The sequence below is a fragment of the Pleurodeles waltl genome, chromosome 5 (genome assembly GCF_031143425.1).
Source record: "Pleurodeles waltl isolate 20211129_DDA chromosome 5, aPleWal1.hap1.20221129, whole genome shotgun sequence".
NCBI classification, from domain to species: Eukaryota; Metazoa; Chordata; class Amphibia; order Caudata; family Salamandridae; genus Pleurodeles; species Pleurodeles waltl.
In genome coordinates this window covers 1,582,887,890-1,582,900,696 of record NC_090444.1, presented here as the reverse complement: position 1 = coordinate 1,582,900,696, position 12,807 = coordinate 1,582,887,890, and positions in this window count along the sequence as shown.

The following is a 12,807-nucleotide window of genomic DNA, read 5'->3' as shown; positions in this document are numbered from 1 at the left end:
AGGCCCTCTCCTTCATCATGGGAGCATACCACCACTCCCAGGAGACGATGGCAATGGTCCTGGCCAAGATTCAGGACACCCATCGCATGCAGGAGGAACAGTACTTGGGGTTCAGGGAGGAACTCAGAACCATGAGCTCCGCCCTGGGCACCATCGTAGGGGTGCTGAAGGAAATACTCAACACCAGGAAGGACACTGTGGCACTTCAAGGGGCCCCTGACACTAGAATGGATGATGAACTGCCTACCACCTCCGCCGGCGCTAGTGGACAGGAGGCACCGCCACAAGACCACCACACCAGCACCCCCCCCCCTGCAGATGGAGAACCACCCGCAAGCGGTCCCTGAGATCCAGGAACAAGACAGAGCACGATGCCAAGACCCCCGCCAAGAAATGAGACCACCCTGATTGTCAACCCACTGTCCCACTTTGTCACCCTGTCCATATTGGAACTGCCCCAACTCCACTTCCTATGCCCATATGGGCAATGCACCTATGAGACAAATAGACTGGACTCTGCCATGGACACTCCTCCGCCATCACCCCTCACCATTTAACTTCCCCCTCCAATATTCTGTATGTAAATAAACACACCTAAAGCACCAAAAGATCTGGAGTCTGTCTGTGATTTTGAAATAGTGTATTTTCAATTACAGTGACAAAATTTCCAGGAAATAGTAATGTCAACATACCTATGTCACACAGCTCTAGTACATGAGGAATCTAAGCAGATGACACATGTTGGAACCCACACCTGGGAAACCGTAAGGGAAAGTGACAACTCAGTGACCATACACTGGGTGAAATCAACAGACAGGATAGAGGTAGAAGTGTAAAAGTACTTGTAGTAGGCAGGAATGTATTCTCACCTGTGTTTCACTGGAAATATTGCTGGATGACTGAGTCCCTGTTGTCAATGTCTTCTTCCTCTGCTTCCTCCTCATCACTGCCCACAGGCTCCACAGCTGCCACATCACCGCCATCTGGACCATCCTCCTGCAGAAAAAGCACCTGTCGTTCAAAGCCAAGTTATGAAGCATACAGTAGGCCACGATGATCTGACACACCTTCTCTGGTGAGTAGAATAGGGATCCACCTGTCATATGGAGGCACCTAAACCTGCCCTTCAGGAGGCCGAAGGTGCGTTCGATCACCCTTCTAGTCCGCCTATGGGCCTCATTGTAGCGTTCCTCTGCCCTGGTCCTGGGATTACTCACTGGGGTCAGTAGCCATGACAGGTTGGGGTAACCAGAGTCACCAAATAGCCACACCCGGTGCCTCTGCAGTTGACCCATCACATAAGGGATGCTGCTTTTCCGCATGATGTAGGCGTCATGCACTGAGCCAGGGAACATGGCATTCACATGGGAGATGTATTGGTCTGCCAAACATACCATCTGTACATTCATCGAATGATAACTCTTCTGGTTCCTGTACACCTGTTCACTCCTGTGGGGGAGGACCAAAGCCACATAGGTCCAATCAATGGCACCTATGATGTTGGGGATATGTCCAATGGCATAGAAGTCACCTTTCTCTGTAGGCAAGTCCTCCACCTGAGGGAAAACGATGTAGCTCCGCATGTGTTTCTGCAGGGCAGACAATACTCTGGACAACACGTTGGAAAACATAGGCTGGGACATCCCTGATGCTATGGCCACAGTTGTTTGAAAAGACCCACTTGCAAGGAAATGGAGCACTGATAGCACCTGCACTTGAGGGAGGATTCCAGTGGGATGGCGGATTGCTGACATCAGGTCTGGCTCCAACTGGGTACACAGTTCCTGGATTGTGGCACGGTCCACCAGCGGTCGGTACACTGGAGGATTCTGCCATCTCCTCACATGTCCCAGCGGACGGTGTCTATGAAGGACAACAGCGAGCACAGAGTCAAACAACTCAGAGGTATGTACCCACAGTCTACACAGAACACCAATCATACACAAAATCTGGCCTGTATGTGTGTTGAGAGTAGGCCTAGGTATGTGTGACGCAGTTGGTAATCAAGCCATGTGGGCCCCTGAAATGGCAGCTGCCTGACCTCTAATGCGGGACAATGGGTTGCGAGGTAACTGCACTGGCGTTGTACACCGTCACGGTAGGCGGTCAAAGACCGCGGCGCAATGCTGCATTGGTTAACAGTGGACCCTATGGGTCCCAGGAGCCAATGGCGATGTACGCCGGCGGTGATGGTATGCACCAACGCGGACTTGACCGCCATTTTCTAACTGTTGATTCACTCGATACCTGATCTTCGACAAGAGAGGACCTACACTGCAAGTGCTGCTGTGACCTCGGTCTGGAAGAGACAATGGCTCATGCGTCTGGGGGAAGGGCCCCTGCCTTCACTGCAGAGGAGTTGGAGAAGCTCGTCGACAGGGTCCTCCCCCAGTACACGCTACTCTACGGTCCTCCAGACCAACAGGTAAGTACACAGGGAGCATGTTGTATGGGCTCTGCCTGTGTGGGAAGGGCTGGTTCTAAAAAGGAAGGGGGCAGAGTTATGCGTGCATGAAAGACGGTGGGGGCATGTGCCACATGGCAAGGGTAGGGATGGGGGCCACTCACTTTGACGGTGCAGTTGGTAATCACTTCTCTTCTTCCCCTGTACATTTCATGTAGGTCAGCGCCCACCCGAAGAAGGATATTTGGCGTGCCATTGCCAAGGACGTCCGGACCCTGGGGGTCCACCACAGACGGAGCACCAACTGCCGGAAGAGATGGGAGGACATTAGCCGCTGGAGCAAGAAGACGGCGGAGGCTCATCTGGGGATGGCCTCCCAACGTGGGAGGGGTGCCCGTCGAACCATGACCCCCTGATGTTCCGGATCCTGGCAGTGGCCTACCCTGAGTTGGATGGGCGCTTGAGGGCATCACAGCAGACACAAGGATGCAGTGGAGGTGTCTGGGTGGGGGAGAAGGGATGTGGGTTTCCCTAGGCCAGGGAGAGTTCCGTAGGCTAGGCCCCTTCGTAAGGCATGGCCCTGTGGCCCCCCACCTCTGTAGAGTGCCAAGTACAGCTATTCATGCCCCTGTGTCCTCTATGTCTGCAGATGTCGTCCATAGCCTTGTAGGCCATTTCCCAGGAATTGCACTGTAGAGCCCAACAGTGCGACGTAGTGCAGGGGGCTGCTGTGTCTGTCTCGTCCACCAACGGTAGCGGTAAGCCATGCACTCAACCTGTCTTTCTTCTGTCCCCCCCCCTTTTTTTGTGGTCTCCCTGTTCTTGTGTGCATTTGCATCATCAGGCGGAGGTGCAGTGGCACCGGAGCACGAGGGAGCTGCATCCCACATGGGCATGGCGGCCCACACTACGGACTCTGAATACACTATGGGACAGAGGGCGAGGGGAGCACCATGGCGGTCACAGGATCTGCAACCAGCGACACAGACTCGTCCTCCGATGGGAGCTCCCTTGTGGTGGCGGCAACATCTGTGCCCCCCACTTCAACAGGTACAGCCGCCACCCCCCTACCAGCACCGCCCTCCCAGCAGCCCCTCAGCCTTCGCCCCGTGCCCGCTCACCCAGGAGGGTGGGCATCACCTTCGCCCCAGGCACCTCAGCCCCTGCCCCTGTCACCTCTGCTGCCCTCAGTGAGGAGGCCATTGACCTCCTCAGGTCCCTCACTGTTGGGCAGTCTACCATTTTAAATGCCATCCAGGGTGTAGAAAGGGAGTTGCAACTCACAAATGCATTCCTGGAGGGCATTCATTCTGGTCAGGCTGCCCTTCATCGAACCGTTCAAACTCTGGCCTCAGCACTGATGGCAGCCATTGTCCCTGTCTCTAGCCTCCCCCCTCCAACTTCCTCCACCCAGACCCAATCCCCTGTACCTCTGTCTATCTCAAGCACACCATCAGACCAGCCTGCACACACCTCACCACACAAGGGAAGCTCAGGCAAACATAAGCACCACACATCCGACAGGCACTCATGCAAGCATCACACACATACAGACACACCAACATCCACTGCCTCCACTGTGTCCCCCTTCTCCTCGGCTCCCTCCTCCCTCCCAGTCTCATCTACACTCACACCTGCATGCACTACCACTACAGCCACTACGTCCCGCACCAGCACAGCCACCACCATACCCCACTCATGTGCACTCACCACCCCACTACCATTTACACGTCCCCTCTGTCCTCTCCCAGTGTGTCTGTGACGCCCACTCCAAAGATACACAAACGCAGGCACACACCCACCCAACATACATCCACCTCACAACAGCCTGCAGCGCATGCACCTGCACCCAAAGCCACAAAACGTACACCTCCTACAACCACCACCTCTTCCTCCACTCCCAAACCCCCTCCAGCTACCCGTCCCAGTGTCTCCAAACAACTTTTCCTGTCCCCCCTTAACCTATTTCCCACCACCCCTCCCATCCAACTCATAGGTCCCGTACTAGCACCTCAGCCAAAAAATCTCCGGGACCAGTGGTCCCTGTTGTCACAGGTATGTGGAGTGCACCGGCCACCAGGCCAGCCAGTCTGTCACGGAGCCACAGCACAGCCAGTCCCCCCCTGTGAAGCACCAGAAGTTGGCCAGTGCCCGGCGGGAGAGGGGGAAGACTCCAGCCAGCCAAGCCGCTCACAGGGGTCCCGGTGGGAGTGTAGACTCAGCTGTGACTCCTCCCAAGGTGGGGAAGGGGCAGAAGAAACCTGCAAAGTCTGGGAGGAGCAGCACGGCGGAGAAGACCGCCATCATCCCCGCTGGCCAGGAGGACCCCGCCAGCCCCATAGTCGCTGCCCAGGAGGCCACCGCCAGCCCCATAGTTGCTGCCCAGGAGGCCACCGCCAGCCCCATCGTCGCTGCCCAGGAGGCCGCCAGTCCCATAGTCGCTGCCCAGTAAGCCACCGCCAGCCACAGCCCAGCTGTCCAGGAGGCCACCGCCAGCCCCACCGTCGCTGCCCAGGAGGCCACCGCAAGCCACAGCCCAGCTGTCCAGGAGGCCACCGCCAGCCACACCCCAGCTGCCCAGGAGGGCCCCGCAAGCCACAGCCCAGCTGCCCAGGAGGGCCCCGCAAGCCACAGCCCAGCTGCCCAGGAGGGCCGCCAGCCACAGCCCAGCTGAACAATGACAGACCGCCAGGGCAAGCACTGCTGAACAGGGCAAACACCGCTGAACAGGGCAAGCACCGCTGAACAGGGCAAAGACTGCCATGGCAAGCACCGCTGAACAGAGCAAGCACCGCTGAACAGGGCAAGGACCACTGAACAGGGCAAAGACCGCCATGGCAAGCACAGCTGAACAGGTCAGAGACCGCCAACTCAAGCACCGCTGAACAGGGCAAGGACTGCTGAACAGGGCAAGGACCGACGAACAGGGCAAAGACCGCCATGGCAAGCACCGCTGAACAGGTCAGAGACTGCCAACTCAAGCACCGCTGAACAGGGCAAGGACCGCTGAACAGGGCAAGGACCGCCGAACAGGGCAAAGACCGCCATAGCAAGCACCGCTGAACAGGGCAAGGACCACCGAACAGGGCAAAGACCGCCAAGGCGAGCACCGCTAGCCCATTAGCGGCAGGGGCAGTGACGCAACTGGGACTGTCACGGGGTGAGTGCTGCACTCTGAGCAGCAGTCCCCCTCCAGAACCAGTGGAGACATGCATCCACTCCATCTGTCCTGCACAGGATGAAGCACTCTGGGCACCAGTCCCCCTCCAGAACCAGTGGAGACATGCATCCACTCCATCTGTCCTGCACAGGATGAAGCACTCTGGGCACCAGTCCCCCTCCAGAACCAGTGGAGAACACCATCCACTCCGTCTGTCCTTCACAGGATGAAGCACTCTGGGCACCAGTCCCCCTCCAGAACCAGTGGAGACATGCATCCACTTGAGAGACTGTGGCTTTGCACTCCCCAGGATTGATCAGTGGGCAACCCACCCACTGTAGAGACTTAAGAGACTGTGGCTTTGCACTCCCCAGGATGGAACAGTGGGCAACCCACCCACTGTGGAGACTTGAGAGACTGTGGCTTTGCACTCCCCAGGATTCAACAGTGGGCAACCCACCCACTGTAGAGACCTGAGAGACTGTGGCTTTGCACTCCCCAGGATGGACCAGTGGGCAACCCACCCACTGTAGAGACTTGAGAGACTGTGGCTTTGCACTCCCCAGGATGGAACAGTGGGCAACCCACCCACTGTAGAGACTTGAGAGACTGTGGCTTTGCACTCCCCAGGATTGATCAGTGGGCAACCCACCCACTGTATAGACTTGAGAGACTGTGGCTTTGCACTCCCCAGGATACATCAATGGGCATGGTGCCCCCTCGTGGATCTGGCGTCGTGCACTCATCCAGCTGAGGTGCCCCCCCTTCCCTTCCCCCTGAGGTGCCTGTTGTATTTCTATCTGATGCCCCTGCAGTGTTCTCTCCGTCATGTTCGGGTATCTTGTGTGGTCCTAGCCCATGCATTTTCGGCCCAGTAGTCCACGGACTATGAATGGTGAAAAACCTGGACTACTAATCGTGGTGTATATTTTGTTTATAGTGTATATATATATATTTTTTTTTTCTTACTGATTTTTGATATATTACAATAGTTACACTCATTTCCTTTTGTCTTTGCATTCTTCCGGGGGGGTCGGGGGGTGTTACTGTAATGTATAGATATGCATTGGTGTGTGTGTTGTAGTGGGTGAGGGTGGGGGATGGGGTGTTGAGTGTGTGTGTCCCTGTTTTTTGCCTCCCCGTCCCCTATGTCGTAGGTGCAGTACTCACCGTGGTCTTCGCCGCCGGCGTTAATGCTCCTCGTAGAGGAGCAGGAAGACTAGCGCTGAGAGAATATGAAGTTCCGGCTCCATACTGTCCTCCTTCCTCTTGGAGTGTGTAGAGGTGAGCGTTTTTTCATTCGAAATGCCTGTTTCCGCCGTGTTTTTATCTGCAGTGAATCCGCCCCGGAAAAGGTGGCAGATTGGCCTGTCATAATAGTGTGGGCGGTACATTGTCTCCCGCCTGTCTGTTGGCGATGACCGCCACGCTGTTTGTCTGTACCGCCGTAGCGGTCGGAGTGTTAAAGTGGCTGTCTTTGTTGGAGGTTTCCGCCATGGTCGTAATTGCAAATTTTTTGCCGTCGGCCTGTTGGCGGTCTTACCGCCACTTTAACACCGTCCACCAGGGTTGTAATGACCCCCAATGTTTCTGCCGGACACCTTACAAGGTTGCATACCACCAATGTGACCATTCTGGTCCAACCACCACATCTCAGCAGTTGGAAACAGGGAGTACAAAGGGAAACTCTCACTTACAGGCAGCTTCACATGTCCACTGCTGCCATGATGCACGTCCTGCAGCTGTTGTTTATCATGAGCACAAAATCCATGCTGTCATGGGTGCAACTGACCGTAAGTACACACACCTACCTGCTTTATTAATCGTAACTACTGCTCGTTGTGGCCATCGTCCACATCATATGGGCGTCATGCTATGGGCACTAAGTACATAACTCATTGTGTACACAGTCTAAATCATACATAAAGACGGACATGTTCACAGTCACAATATGCCCCCTTTTGGCAGGTCACTCACACTACACAGCAACACAACACAAACACACAGGTTCACACATCTCATGCACAGGGATAGTGAAGGATACACAACTTTGCCTCAAACATCACCAACAACACAACAACATCACATATACAAATACAACTCTCATAGTCACATCCCTCACAGGGCATGGACTGTTGCCACATACCACAAACATAGGCATGGATGATGCATGAAACACAAACACCACTTCCCGTAAACAGCCCTGAAATAGACACACACATCACCTACATCACAGTGCAATGGAAGGACAATTGCATGCACAATAGGCAGAGAGACAAATAGACAAAGAGCACTATGCTAACAATACCTGCACAATAGGGATGGTGGTATCAGGAGCACTCAGGGAAGGAGGCAGCACTGGGACAAATATCACTTTGCAGACACCTCTAAAACTTATTGGACAGGAAATGGCACTACATGTGTCACAGAGTCAAATAGAACTAGACCCATGTGACATGCCTATATGCACAATGTGGAAGTGCATGTCAACAAAGCACATACAACTCCAACTGCATGGGACATACATCTACAGGAAGTAGCTGCAAGGTACACACTGCTACATGGACACATACACAGTCTAATACAAACAAAGCTAGCACAACTGAACACACTACATATCGGCAGAAACAAAACTCAAGCTGATACACATTAGATGAAGCCATAATTCTTATCAGGCGGCAAGTCTAACCCCATACCTGCTCACATTGGACAACACAAGATGCAATATGTACCATAACAAACAGTACACAATGCTATGACACCATCATTCCATTCACACCCATATATCCATTCATCCAACTCATAGCTTTGTCTTGGGGGACACCAGCACTGCCCACAAAGTCAGCCACTCCAAACAATAGCAAATGGATCAGCAAGCAGGGTGAAACACACACAACTGTAGGCACACATAAGTTACTCAGAAAAACATTAAGATAGAAAAGGAATTGCAGGACAAATGAGTACCCATCATGTACCCAAAACAAAACAACTCTGTGAGTTTATTAAATAGTGGAGCTGAAGAGTTCAAGACCATTAGTCAGTTCATTTTACTTACAACAATAGCACAGAGTTGTGCTAACACTTGACTCCCAACTGCCAGGGAAACTCCGCAGGAAGGGGCATCAAGGGGCAGATAGGCACCTCCGGGATCATTTTTGGGGGGGTTGGATTTGGAAGTAGGTTTTGAATTGGTCTTGGGAGGGAGTGGTCTTTATGGGACGGGTGTGCTTTTTCTTTGAGGGGAGAGATATGGGTGCTTGCAGCGTGGTAGGGGAGGCCTTGGAGGTAGAAGGGAGGGGCTGGGAGGTGGGGTGCTCTTGGGTGTAAGACCGGAGTGTAGGGAACAGGGGAAAGGTTAAGGTCAAACAAAACAACTTTCTGAGGGACCCAGGAATGGTCATCAGAAGGGGGTCTGGATTTGAAGGTCGAGGGAGTGGTTGTCTGCTGTATTGGTGTGGATGTTGTGGGTGTGTTCATCTGGGAGGCATGTTTGTGTTTCGTGGGTGTCTGTTGGGTGGGTGAGTGAGTGCACTTCTGTGTCTTGGGGGTCTGGGAGGTAGAGGTGCTGGGAGATGGAGTGGTGGATGTGTGAGTGACTGTTGGGGTGGTGACTGCAGGGATGCTTGTTGTGGTGGATATCTGTGTGTCTGTAGTTGTGGGGTCTGCGGGTGTGGGGATTGTGGTGCATTTCTGGGGTTCTACTGGAGTAGTGTCTGTGGGTATAATGGGTGTGGTGGGTGTGTAACTGATTGTTGGTGTGGTGCCTGTGGGTATGCTGGATGTTGTGTATGTAATGCTGTGGGTGGTGGGTGTGTCAAGGGAAGTTATGACTGTTGTTGTGTCTATGGGTGGCTACTGTTTGTTTGCATGCTGGTGTGTTTTGTGGTGCATGTTTTTGTGTGTGCTCCTCTTGTGTGTTGATGTGGACGCATATGGATCTGTCTGTGTGTTTTAGCTAGGTGGTGGAAGTGGGGATTTGGAGTGGGAAGAGGTAGGTGGAGGGGGAACAGAAGTTAAGGGGTGAGTAGCTACCATCATTGTGGAGGCCAGAGTCTGAAAAGATTCCTGTAGGTCAGACATTGCACCATGAATGCCTTCCATTAATGCATTGGTCTGTAGTAGCTGACTTGTTAACCCGTTCTGTGCCGCGGACGTAGTGGTTACGTCCTGCGGCACAGTGCTGCTGTGCCGAGGACGTAACCACTACGTCCTCGGCACACAGCCCAGAGGGAGCGCTCTCGCTCCCTCTGTGTGCTTCCCCCCACCCCCCAAAGTCAGGGATGGAAGGGGAAGCCCTTCCCCTTCCACCCCCGACCCCCCAACCCCCCATAATGACGTCAGCGCGCGATCGCGCGCTGACTTCATTATGGGGATATCGCCGCACAGGAAGCCATTTGCTTCCTGTGCGGCGTGGAGTGAAGAGGTGAGTTCCTCTTCCCGGTGGGTGGGGGGTTTGGTCTAAAGAGGCACCGGGGGAAAGGAAAGGCTTTTCCTTTCCCCCGGTGTCTCTTTGAGCATTCCTGCTGCCCGATCGCATTACGATCGGGCAGCAGGAATGCCCACTAGACACCAGGGATTTCCTTTTTTTTGTTTACTTTCCTGTTTCTTGTTGGCCGGGAGCGGCCCCTTGGGCAAGGGTCGCTCCCCTTTGGGGGGCAATTAGTTACGGCCATTTCTGCCCCCCTTGGGGGCAGATTGGCTACTTTTTAGCCAGATCTGCCCCCAAGGGGGGCAGAAAACACTAGATCACAAGGGTTTTTTATTTTTATGTGTATTTATGTGGGGGGGGGATGCCCCCTTGGGCAAGGGGCGCCCCCTCCCAGGGGGCAGAGAACTGTTGGCCTTTTCTGCCCCCCTTGGGGGCAAATCGGCCTATTTGTTTTAGGTCCATCTGCCCCCAAGGGGGGCAGAAGCCACTTAGGCACCAGGGATTGTGTGTGTAGTGGATGGGGGGGCGCCCCCTTGGGCAAGGGTCGCTCCCCTTTGGAGGGCATGTCTTTTAGGGCCATTTCTGCCCCCCTTGAGGGCAGATCAGCCTATTATTTTTAGGCTGATCTGCCCCACGGGGGGCAAAACCACTAGAACGCCAGGGATTTTTTTTTAAGTGTTTATTTCTGTGGGGGGGCGTCCCCTTGGGCACGGGGCGCCCCCCCAAGGGGGGCATTGACCTGTTGGCCATTTCTGCCCCGGGCCTATTTTTGTAGGCCCACCTGCCCCCAAGGGGGGCAGAAGCCACTTAGACACCAGGGATAGTGTGTGTGTGTGTGTGTGTTAGTGGATGGGGGGAGGGCCTTGGGCAAGGGTCGCCCCCCACTTTGGGGGCACATGTACCAAGGCCATTTCTGCACTCCTTGGAGACAGATCAGCCTATTATTTTTAGGCTGGTCTGCCCCCAAGGGGGGCAGAAACCACTAGAATGCCAGGGATTTTTTTTTATTTGTTTATTTTTGTGGGGGGGGCATCCCCTTGGTCACGGGGCGCCCCCCCAAGGGGGGCATTGACCTGTTGGCCATTTCTACACCCCCTGGGGGCAGATGGGCCTATTTTGTTAGGCCCACCTGCCCCCAAGGGGGGCAGAAGCCACTTAGACACCAAGGGTAGTGTGTGTGTGTGTGTTAGTGGATGGGGGGGGGCCTTCGGCATGGGTCGCCCCCCACTTTGGGGGCACATGTACCCAGGCCATTTCTGCACTCCTTGGAGACAGATCAGCCTATTATTTTTAGGCTGGTCTGCCCCCAAGGGGGGCAGAAACCACTAGAACGCCAGTTTTTTTTTTTTATTTGTTTATTTTTGTGGGGGGGGGGCGTCCCCTTGGTCACGGGGCGCCCCCCCAAGGGGGGCATTGACCTGTTGGCCATTTCTACACACCCTGGGGGCAGATGGGCCTATTTTGTTAGGCCCACCTGCCCCCAAGGGGGGCAGAAGCCACTTAGACACCAGGGATAGTGTGTGTGTGTGTGTGTGTGTGTGTGTTATTGGATGGGGGGGCCTTGGGCAAGGGTCGCCCCCCACTTTGGGGGCACATGTACCCAGGCCATTTCTGCACCCCTTGGAGACAGATCAGCCTATTATTTTTAGGCTGGTCTGCCCCCAAGGGGGGCAGAAACCATTAGAACGCCAGGGATTTTTTTTTATTTGTTTAATTTTTGTGGGGGGCGTCCCCTTGGTCACGGGGCGCCCCCCCAAGGGGGGCATTGACCTGTTGGCCATTTCTACACCCCCTGGGGGCAGATGGACCTATTTTTGTAGACCCACCTGCCCCCAAGGGGGGCAGAAGCCACTTAGACACCAGGGATAGTGTGTGTGTGTGTGTGTTATTGGATGGGGGGGGCCTTGGGCAAGGGTCGCCCCCCACTTTGGGGGCACATGTACCCAGGCCATTTCTGCACCCCTTGGAGACAGATCAGCCTATTATTTTTTGGCTGGTCTGCCCCCAAGGTGGGCAGAAACCACTAGAACGCCAGGGTTTTTTTTTTATTTGTTTTTTTGGGGGGGGGGCGTCCCCTTGGTCACGGGGCGCCCCCCCCAATGGGGGAATTGACCTGTTGGCCATTTCTACACCCCCTGGGGGCAGATGGGCCTATTTTGTTAGGCCCACCTGCCTCCAAGGGGGGCAGAAGCCACTTAGACACCAGGGATAGTGTGTGTGTGTGTGTGTTAGTGGATGGGGGGGGGCTTTGGGCAAGGGTCGCCCCCCACTTTGGGGGCACATGTACCCAGGCCATTTCTGCACCCCTTGGAGACAGATCAGCCTATTATTTTTTGGCTGGTCTGCCTCCAAGGTGGGCAGAAACCACTAGAACGCCAGGGTTTAAAAAAAAAAAAATTGTGTGTGGGGGGGCGTCCCCTTGGTCACAGGGCGCCCCCCCAAAGGGGGCATTGACCTGTTGGCCATTTCTACACCCCCTGGGGGCAGATGGGCCTATTTTGTTAGGCCCACCTGCCCCCAAGGGGGGCAGAAGCGACTTAGACACCAGGGATAGTGTGTGTGTGTGTGTGTTAGTGGATAGGGGGGGGGCCTTGGGCAAGGGTCGCCCCCCACTTTGGGGGCACATGTACCCAGGCCATTTCTGCACCCCTTGGAGACAGATCAGCCTATTATTTTTAGGCTGGTCTGCCCCCAAGGGGGGCAGAAACCACTAGAACGCCAGTTTTTTTTTTTTTATTTGTTTATTTTTGTGGGGGGGGCGTCCCCTTGGTCACGGGGCGCCCCCCCAAGGGGGGCATTGACCTGTTGGCCATT